The 9774-nt window shown below is 35.8% G+C and overlaps 1 pseudogene; it reads left to right on the top strand.

Annotated features, from left to right (window-relative positions):
- Window positions 1-5293: 5293 nt before the first annotated feature.
- Tas2r116-ps1 (taste receptor, type 2, member 116, pseudogene 1) lies at window positions 5294-6260 on the top strand (annotated as a pseudogene).
- Window positions 6261-9774: the final 3514 nt, after the last annotated feature.

Genomic DNA, 9774 nt, shown 5'->3' with positions numbered 1-9774 from the left:
TAGGATCTTAAACAGGCCAAAGAACTGAATTCATCCAAGTCCACCTTGGAGAACCCATGAGTTCATCATTGTGAGGTTTTTTTTTTTTTTTTTTTTTTTTTTTTTTTTTTTTTTTTTTTTTTTTTTAGCAATTTACTCTGAATGGAAACATTCTATCCAGGAGAGGGAATGTCTTGCAAAGCTGAAACTTAAAACATGCATGATGTTCCCTCCCCAAAGTTATGTAATCACTTTAACTAGTGGAGACTATAAGTAGCTGAGTGATCATGAGGAGACTCTGTTGAGCTGAGTTGCCTTGAAGACATCTGTATTTCAGATTACATTCAAATATTTCAGAGAGTACCAGAGTTGTATCATTTGGGATTTGCCATCTATGTTGGAGTAAGCTTTCCGTAGTGTAATCTATTTTGAGTTCATCCCCATCCCTTTAAATTACTCCTCAGCCCCTCTTACATAGGAAATTGAAAACATAACAAAGTAAAATAAAAATAAGGAATTAATTCGATAAGTTGAACTTCAGTGTCTATTAATTTCCTTTGGTACCTAGGGAAAGTACAAGTGTTTCTGTAGTGTCTCAGCAGAAAAAGTCTTCCACAAGATTGGTCCTAACCTACAGATATTGGTAAGTGTGGTAAGTGGTACTTAGAGGTCGGTGAGTTATCTGAAGATGTAGTTTTAGGATAAGGGGGTCATGCATGACACATTCCTGGAGAAAGAAAGTGCAGTAAATTAGATAGATCGATTAAAGTTAACTTTTTGTTGTTGGTGGTTTTGTTATTGTTGTTATTGGTGGTGGCAGCGGTAGTAGTGGTGTGTGTGTGTGTGTGTGTGTGTGTGTGTGTCTGTCTGTCTGTCTGTCTGTCTGTTTTGTAACCTACTCAGTCTGTACTATGTTACCTGTATACATGATTTCAGTCCTGACCATTTAGTACTGGAAACCAATTGGCGTGTTCATCCATGGAGAAGACTATTATTTGCACTTATAGGATTACTAGTTGCCCATATTTCTTTGCGTTAAGGCCTGTCCAGCTTTCACCCATCCATGATTATTAGTGCTCTTATTCATTTCATGTATAGGCATCCATGTTGGTAATGTTTATGGCTGTAGCTTCTGAAATTCCTAGGATATAGAATCTCACAGCAAACATTCTTTGCCTCTGGCTCCCGCTGTCTTTCCAACCCCTTTTTCTGTAATAGTTCTTGTACCTCAGGTGCTGGAGTGAACTGTAGATGTATGGGCTCCACAACTCTGCCTTTTGATTAGTCATGGTTTTCTATAGTTGTCCCTTGACTGTTGCAAAGACAATTTTCCTTGATGAGAGATGAAGACTTACCTTGTTATGTGTTAGAAATAAGAGGTAATTTCAATAGATTGGTCAATGTTGTTACTATAATAAAACTTAGATGTTGAGACACATAAAGGAGAACATGTTCATAAATTTTACATGCAAAGTAAAATCTTCTGTAAATGAGAATTCTATGTATTTTATAATATTTATTGTTCATTTGTGATAAAGCATACTCCAAATAGCAGAATGTACTCATAAAATAGATTTTCTTACCCTCCTAGTGTCATTAATTAATGTGTTTATTCAATTAATAAATACAAGTGAATGTTGAATATTATTTATACAGTTTTTGGTGATATTTTCATAAAATTTGAAATTTATGAAATGGAAACTGAGTCTGTGTGTTAAAATGATAAGACATGTGTATGTAGTTATAATTCTATTTTTCACAAATTTATAGTATTCATGTACATATAGAGTAGGTTTTTTCATTTAAAGAAACCTAAATAAATCTGGAGTATTTACCTTTAGTTGTCTTACAAATTATTAATTGTGAGGTCTTCTTGGTAGGAAAGACATCATCAGTCTGATCGTGCTTTTGATGCAGGAAACATTTCTGCCACATGTGATATGATGATAATTGATACTTAGGGATTTTTTTCAGGGTTTTGAAATCTGCTTTTGAGGAGAACAGTAAATCTTCATTGAGACCGATGTCATGACTCACAGCCTGGAATTTTTAAGGATAGCAAGGGAAAGAGAAAAGGGCAGACACAAATGTGTAAAGGCTTTGCTGCTCCAATCGTGTTGAGGCATTGGGTGGCTGTACCCTGAGGAACAAAATGCATGTTCGCTCAGAACTTCATTTGAAAGACCTCCGGAGAGGACCTTTCCTTCTGGAGGAGACCCAAGTGCCCAATGACCGAGCCGAGGCCACTCGGATGCAATCAGCAAGAGGGTTTATTGGAAAACACAGGTACCTGAGGGCACACAGTCTCTTCGGAGGACTTGCGCGCCCAGCAGCTCCAACATGGGGCTTTTATAGGGTTTGGGGAAGCAGAAGCGGGCGTACAGAAGCAGATGCATAGTTACGGGGATTGGTGGATTTAAACGAGGCATATAGACATGTTCACATATGATTGGTTATCTCACATGATGAGGTAATAAGGTATAGCTACACACATTGGTAGGTTTGAATCATATTCGAATGAGGTTGTAATGTGGTAAGAGTACGTGTAGGCTGGGACATCCTGAATGTCGGGGGCTAGGGGCTTATCCCTTCCTGCCAGGTGGCCTGTGAGTCAGATCCAGTACTCCTAGTCTGTTCTGTATTCCTTTCCTTTTATGGTCTGTTAGTTTTAACGGTGACTCAGCCCTAGGTATCTGGGCGTGCCTGGGCTCTTTCAAGCCTGTTGCAGCTCTGAGTTAAGACTCATGGAGCGGGGGAGGGGGGGCTTTTACATTTAGTCAGGACTTCTTCCTCTCCATTTATGCCTGCAGATGTACCACAGGGTGACTGGGGAACAGTGCACAGTCTTGATATGCTTGTGGATCATAGCTGACTAGGACTATTTCTTTTTTTTTCCGGAGCTGGGGACCGAACCCAGGGCCTTGTGCTTGGTAGGCAAGTGCTCTACCACTGAGCTAAATTCCCAACCCCCTGACTAGGACTATTAATTGCTTCCTTCCCTTGGAAACTTGCAATGTACTCCTACAACAGAAGAAAGAAACGAAACTTTCAGGTTCGATCCACCTCAAATAATCTGAATCCTGTGACCTAAATGTGCATATGCCAAGTGGTATAAGTGGATCATGTGGTAAACTTAATTTTTTTTTTTTGGATTGTCCACAATGGCTGCCAGGGTGCCTGCATCCATTTAAATGTCTCTAACTGTAAATGAGCATCCTCTTCACCACACTTCCCCACCATTGTCATTAGTTTTAAGACCTACAGTGAGTGAGTACTTCGCATATGTAAGACAGCAGATTCTCTCTCCAGCACTACTACAAAAATAGTTCAATAACAGTAAAACAAGCTTGTTTCAGTTAATAAATAAAGTAGTGGATATCCCAAACGCTAAATATTTTGATTTTTTTTAATTATATCAACCATCCATTACTCAATCTACCCACACATACTATCAGATTGGCAGAGAGTACACTGTCCCAAAATTTAAGATTATATTCACATGTAAGTCTCTTAAATATCCAGAGGCAAAGGGAGTGCTCAATAATTTTCATAATAATTTTCTTATTTCTCTTAAGTTACAGTATCGATAACCTAGATTCTAATTTCTTTTAGTTAAAATATTAAAAAAAGGTTTTCATGATGAGAAAGTGGATAATTTATTATAGATAGTTAGATATAAATAAAGAACCTTTTAAAGTGAGCTATGACTGGCTTAATAAATTTGATTATTAAATTGAGGTATAGTCAGTATATGAAACTTACCATGAATGAATAATTGAGTAAGGCATGCAGGTACCTCATAAACACACATAAACACAACATTTATTTCTTGACTCAGAACATGTCTGTCTGAGGAATGGAATTTTTCACTCTCTCACATGACCCAGAAAGACAGCTACTTTCCTACAGGGACCTTTGTTCAGGTGAAAACTTCATGTGGTTAAATCAAATTTGGGATCAGAGCACTTCGATGGCCTCAGGGAAGTCCTTTCCTGCTCAGTGTGCCCTCAATACATACCTGTGGTGAGAAGTCCAGGCATATGCCATGTCGACATGTGCACTACAGAACCTCAACAGCAGAATTGTTTATATTGTTCTTGTCTTTTTTTTTTCTCCAGAGTTCAATTTTGATACATGGAAGGAGCACAGTTAGAGTAAGCCTCTGGCTTTTATACAGACGGAACTTGTATATATCTGTGTTTTAGTAATTGTGTGAAAATCTGCCCATTGCCTATGTGCTGTGCTCTCTTCATATCTCTTTCTTTTGAGTGAAGTGTTAATAATTTTATATATTTTTTTTATAATCTCATACCTAGGCATAGATGTAGTGATAAGTATAGCTAATCATTTGGCCCTCATAGTTTCTCTGGGTTTCTCCTTGATTTTTAAAAATTAATCTTGCTCCAGGGAACTAAGTGTAGTATCAGCCAAATATGCTAGAATAAATATGAAGCACATTTTCCTTCTTATTTAATGTTCATGTCATATTATTGCCCCTTGTTTACATAGTATTGCTCAAAGAAGAAAGTAGGACTAGCTAAAGTTGCTTGTCCCAAATTTTGTGGGATCATGTATCTTCTTGCCTTTAGTAAAACTGACTGAACTGATGTTGGCATAGTAGAAGGAAGGTAAAGAAAGCTATAGCTCATGGGTGACTATAAATAAATATATCCTATGTGAGAAAGGTCAGACAGAAAATAAAAATAAAAGGACTCCTGCTGCGTATACAGGTTCATTCCCCTTAATGAATGCTTCTTGAAGATGAAAACATTTTCACACATATTGTAATATGCAGTGATAAAGTTGTAAAATTTTATACAATGTTTTCAGTCAATGTTCTAATATTTTTGATTGCAAGAATTTTTAAACAGTGCATTAGAATTATCAGAGTACCATGAATGAACTGCATGCTGAATGGCAGAAAAAATGTCGTGTGAATGGGTTTTGTATTAATAAAACAAGTGTATTGATATTGGCATGTGCATTACTTTGCATAAAAACAAATGATGAATACATATTTTCTCAGTGCTGAACTTTTGGAAAGTATTGATTTTCATGATATTATTGGGTATTGGCTAGCTTGTGATAATTGATTTGTTCACTATCCGTAGGCTTGGAACCCAGCTGATTTAAAAATTTCTAAAAACATGTGGTACTAAATTCAGATATTTCCTGCCTTATATAAAGAACAAACATTTTATGGGATTTACCTAATATTCATGTTAATAGATTAACATGCACAATATTCTAGCATCATGATTTAACAAATCTTAGGCAGTGACAACAGAAGTTGAAGCATCCAAATGAAGATTAAAATGGTGTTCGATAGATCAAATTTTCAATCATTTTGAGTGTGGATATTTGTAATTGGCAACTTTGGCAATGGATTCATAGCAATGGTGAACATCACAGACTTAGTCAAGAGAAGAAAGATCTCTTCAGTGCTCATTGGATCAGACCATCACCATTCTGGCCATCTCCAGAATTGTCCTGCTGTGGTCAGTATTAGTGAGCTGTTGGCTATATATGTTCTACCCAGGAAAATGGATGACAGAGAGAATTGTTAGGAAAATACTTAGTGTAGGGACAACATTCAACCAGATTTGCCTCTGGTTTGCTGTAAGTCTCAGCATCTTTTTTTTTTTAAGATAGCACTATTTTTCCAACACTATTTTCCTTTATTTGAAGTTCAGTTAGAAAAGTAACGACAGGGACATTGATAATGTCTCTGCTTCTCTTGGTCTTAACTAGTACAGTTACTAATGTACTCGAGAACATTTAAATCCCTGAATATGTCTAACAGCTTGATTTTAAATAGCACACAGATTTCTATGCTGTTTTCATTGGCAAACACCTTATTTGTGCCCATACCACTTATTGTGTCACTGGTCACGTTTCTCCTGCTATTCTTTTCCCTGTGGAAACATCAGAGGAAGATGCACCACGGTGCCCAAGGATGCAGAGTTGCCAGCACCAAGGCCCACATCAGCGCCTCTGAGACAATGATTGCCTCCATCCTCCTGTATTCCATTTTCTTTCTGTCTCTTCGTGTCGAGGTTTGGAGTTCTCTTTTTCTGGAGAGAACGCTTTCACTTTTGATCACACAGGCTGCAAGTATTGCTTTTCCCTCACTGCACTCCGGGGTCCTGATTCTGGGCAATGCTAAACTGAGAAAGACTCCTTTTTCTTTCCTCCTGTGGCTGAGGTGTTGGCACAATGATGGAAACCGTAGAGTGCACAGACCTGCAGCTCATTCATGTGGATCATCTTGCATGCCTTAGAGGAAAATTGATCACCAGAAATTCTTTTATTTATAAATTTTCAGTTCTAAATTATATAAAAACTGTATGTTATTTCTTTCACCTTATAAAATAGTTGTTTAATAATTGGAAACTAAGCATTTTACAATTTCCCAAGAATATATAAAATTATGCTTGTTAATATCTAACTACAAAATTGATATATGCAGATTATTTGAATGTAAGAAATAATTATGACAAATGTTAATTTTATAACAGTTCATTTCTTTTAAATATCACAGAATAAACAATCTAAATAAAGGATATATTTTTACATATATTCCTTAAATTAGAATTTTATAATTTTATATACTGCTCTGGTTGGTATTTTTCTCTACTCGTCACAACATGGATTGTCTTGAAAGAAGAAATTCAATTGAGAAAAATAAGTCTATTTAAATGTGCAGTCAGGAAGTCTTTGAATATTTTATTGATTAATGAGTGACATGGGTAGGCCCAACATAACAGTGGGTTGTGACACCTCTAGAATGGTCATTCTAGGTTTTATAATGGACCTTGCTGAACCATCCAAAGAGAGCAAGCCAAAAATTAGCATTCCTCCATGGCCTTTGCAACTGTTTCTACCTCTAGATTGTTGTCTTGATTTCTGCCCTGACATCTCTTCATGATTAACTGAGTTATGAGTTGAAATAAACTTTCCTTCCAAAATTTTCTTTCATCATATTTTTCATACCAGTTGACAGCACACTAGGACACATACTTACAATATACTTACAAATATTTGTGTATTTATACACTGAAATTTTATATAAGGAATGACATAACTCATAGAGTTTACTGGAGATAATATAGGGTGTTCATCATGTAAAATGTGAGATTCAACTTACAAGCTTCAAACACATTGTGGCATCATGTATCTGCATTTTACTAGGTGTGATAAGAACCAGGTTGTCATAGGGACAAAAATTTGAAGTAAATTGTAACTGAACAACAGAAAATAAATGGAGGTTATTCATTTGCTTACATGTTTTTATGACTGAATAACACAAATAAGTAAAAAGTGAATTCATAAAGAAGGCAAAGTCTTACAAATATTTTATGTGCAAGAAGAATATGAAGAAGAAAACATTGCATACATTCTGCTTACAGTGTGGTTTAAATTTATGGGAATATAGGGATTTTACTGTAAAGTTTTTATATTCAGCAATGATAGAAATCTTTTACTTCGGTTAAATGAAATTCTTTAAGTCACTGTTTTCTTTCTCTGTTGTTGTTTGGTATGTTCTTCCCTTAGGTCTCCTATTATAATGCCTACATTTATTTATTTGTTTAAAGAACTAGAAACATTTAATAAACATCTTTTCTGCCCTCAATCTTAAACAATAGGTCAAGAAATGATACCTACTTATTAGCTCACCATTTGGAGATATTTTATGAAAAAACAGATGACATTAAATAAAATGTAGGTATTTTATATAAAAGCAGATGATTTAATATTTTTGCAGCAGATAATCTGTATATTTCATACTTCTCATTCTTACATATTGGGTGAATTGTTTGCTTCATGTGAGGAATCTAAGATTCTAAGAAGGAAAATGCTTAGCAAGGCATTATATTACCAGCATTTTTGCCCTTTTCTTTCCTACCTACAGTTATTCCTATGTATCCTATCACTGCCTTCTCTCAAATTCATGAAAAATTTAATTGTCCTATATTTACATATATGTGCATATGCACACACACATATACACACGTTTTTTAAATTAAATAAGCACAGTATTTTATTTGATATATATGTTTTAGGGAAGGCCACTTCGTATTGGATAATTTATTCAGAGATTTTTTAAATCAGTCATGGTGACATAGAACCTAAACTTGGTTTATACACAATAATGATGTAGGTGTTGATAGGATATGGAAAAGATTTCATTGCAAATGTATAGGTCTGAGTAGGAAGATATTTACTTAGAAATATATTTGGTGTGTTATTGATGTAGTTAGTGCATAAAACTTACTATGAACAAATAAAATACATTAGTTATTTGCAAATGTAGCTGTTTTAACATTGACTTAGGGAGAGATGAGGACAGTACTTGATACCTGAGGAACAAAACACCCTTTTGTATTTGGGTGGAAACTATAGTTAGTATTTAGCAATCAGAATGATAGGTGTAGTGACAGGCTCAGTGAGGCCCTGAAGGACTTAGTGTTGTGAGCTGAGGTCTCTTAAATTTCTAGTACCAACAACCACTATATAGGAATCCAACCTCCTGGTATTACACTTTATTTATTCTCTTTGCAGTTCATCTTTTTTACATAAATGGGTTAAACTAGAAAGACTACTGCTTTTACAAATATGGAATTTGTATATATAGATTTAGAAATTTTTATCTCTGAAAATTTTCCCATGCCTCACTGTATAATCTCTGTGCTTAGCCTAAATATAGAGCATTTGATCTCAGACACCTTCTTACTGAGAACTTAGAGTTGAGAAGGCTAATTATTCAACATAACTTTCTTTCCTCTCCTGTGACTGTTTATATAAATAATTCCTTTTTGGATTAATATTCTGTCTAAGATAGAGAGCATATCTACATAGTTCATATCTACATAGTTCAGTGTTTCATGACCTTTTCAGTCATTCCCGAGGTTAATGATATATACATATATTTATAATATATATATTATATGTATAATATATATGAATACTATATGCTTTATTTTTGTCCTCCCTCTAGATCACTGCTCCCAGAGCTCTTCACCCTATCTCCCCTCCATTATACCTCTGAGTGCATACTCCCCCATTTCCAGGTATCCCTCTTTCCTGGTCATCAAGTCTTTATAAGAATTAGATGTGTCTTCTCCTACTGAGGTCAGATATGGCAGTTCTATGTTACATATGTGCCAGAGTCCTCAGACTAACCCATGTGTGATCTTTGGTTTTTGACTTAATTTCTAGAAGCTTCTAGGGTTACTTGATACTGTTGATCTTTCTATAGGCTTTTTGTCCCTTTCAGCTCCTTCACTCTTTGCCTTAATTCTTCCTTCAAGGTATCTGACCTCAGTTCAATGTTTGGCTGTATCTTCATCTGTCTCAGGCAGCTGCTGCCATCATCAATTTTGAATGCTAATGAAAGAAACTAGAAAATATCATTCAGAGCTAGGAAACCCAGACCCAAAAAGACAGGCATGGTATGTATTCACTGAGAAGTGGATATTAGCCAAAATGTAGAGAATACCTGTGATATACCCATGGACCATAAGAAGTTAAACAAAAGGAAGGCTCAAGTAAAAGTGTTTCAATCCCACTTACAAGGAGGAACAAAATTATCATGGAAGGCAGAGGGAGGGAGAGATCAGGGTAGAAGAGAGAGGTGGGGGAGGGAGAAAGAGGAATAATCTCAGGTATGGGACAGAGCCCAGAAGGCCAGGAAAATTGAATGGAAATATGTGACTGCCAGGGTAAGGGTTTTGGGGGGTGGGGAGTAGCAAGAAACCTCTAGAAAGTCCCTAATACTCTTAAGTCTTTGGTCAT

This window comes from Rattus norvegicus, chromosome 4 (assembly GCF_021556685.1).
Source record: "Rattus norvegicus strain SHRSP/BbbUtx chromosome 4, alternate assembly SHRSP_T2T, whole genome shotgun sequence".
Classification (NCBI taxonomy): Eukaryota; Metazoa; Chordata; class Mammalia; order Rodentia; family Muridae; genus Rattus; species Rattus norvegicus.
The sequence above is the reverse complement of the archived record's forward strand: the minus strand, read 5'-3'. Positions and strand labels throughout refer to the sequence as shown.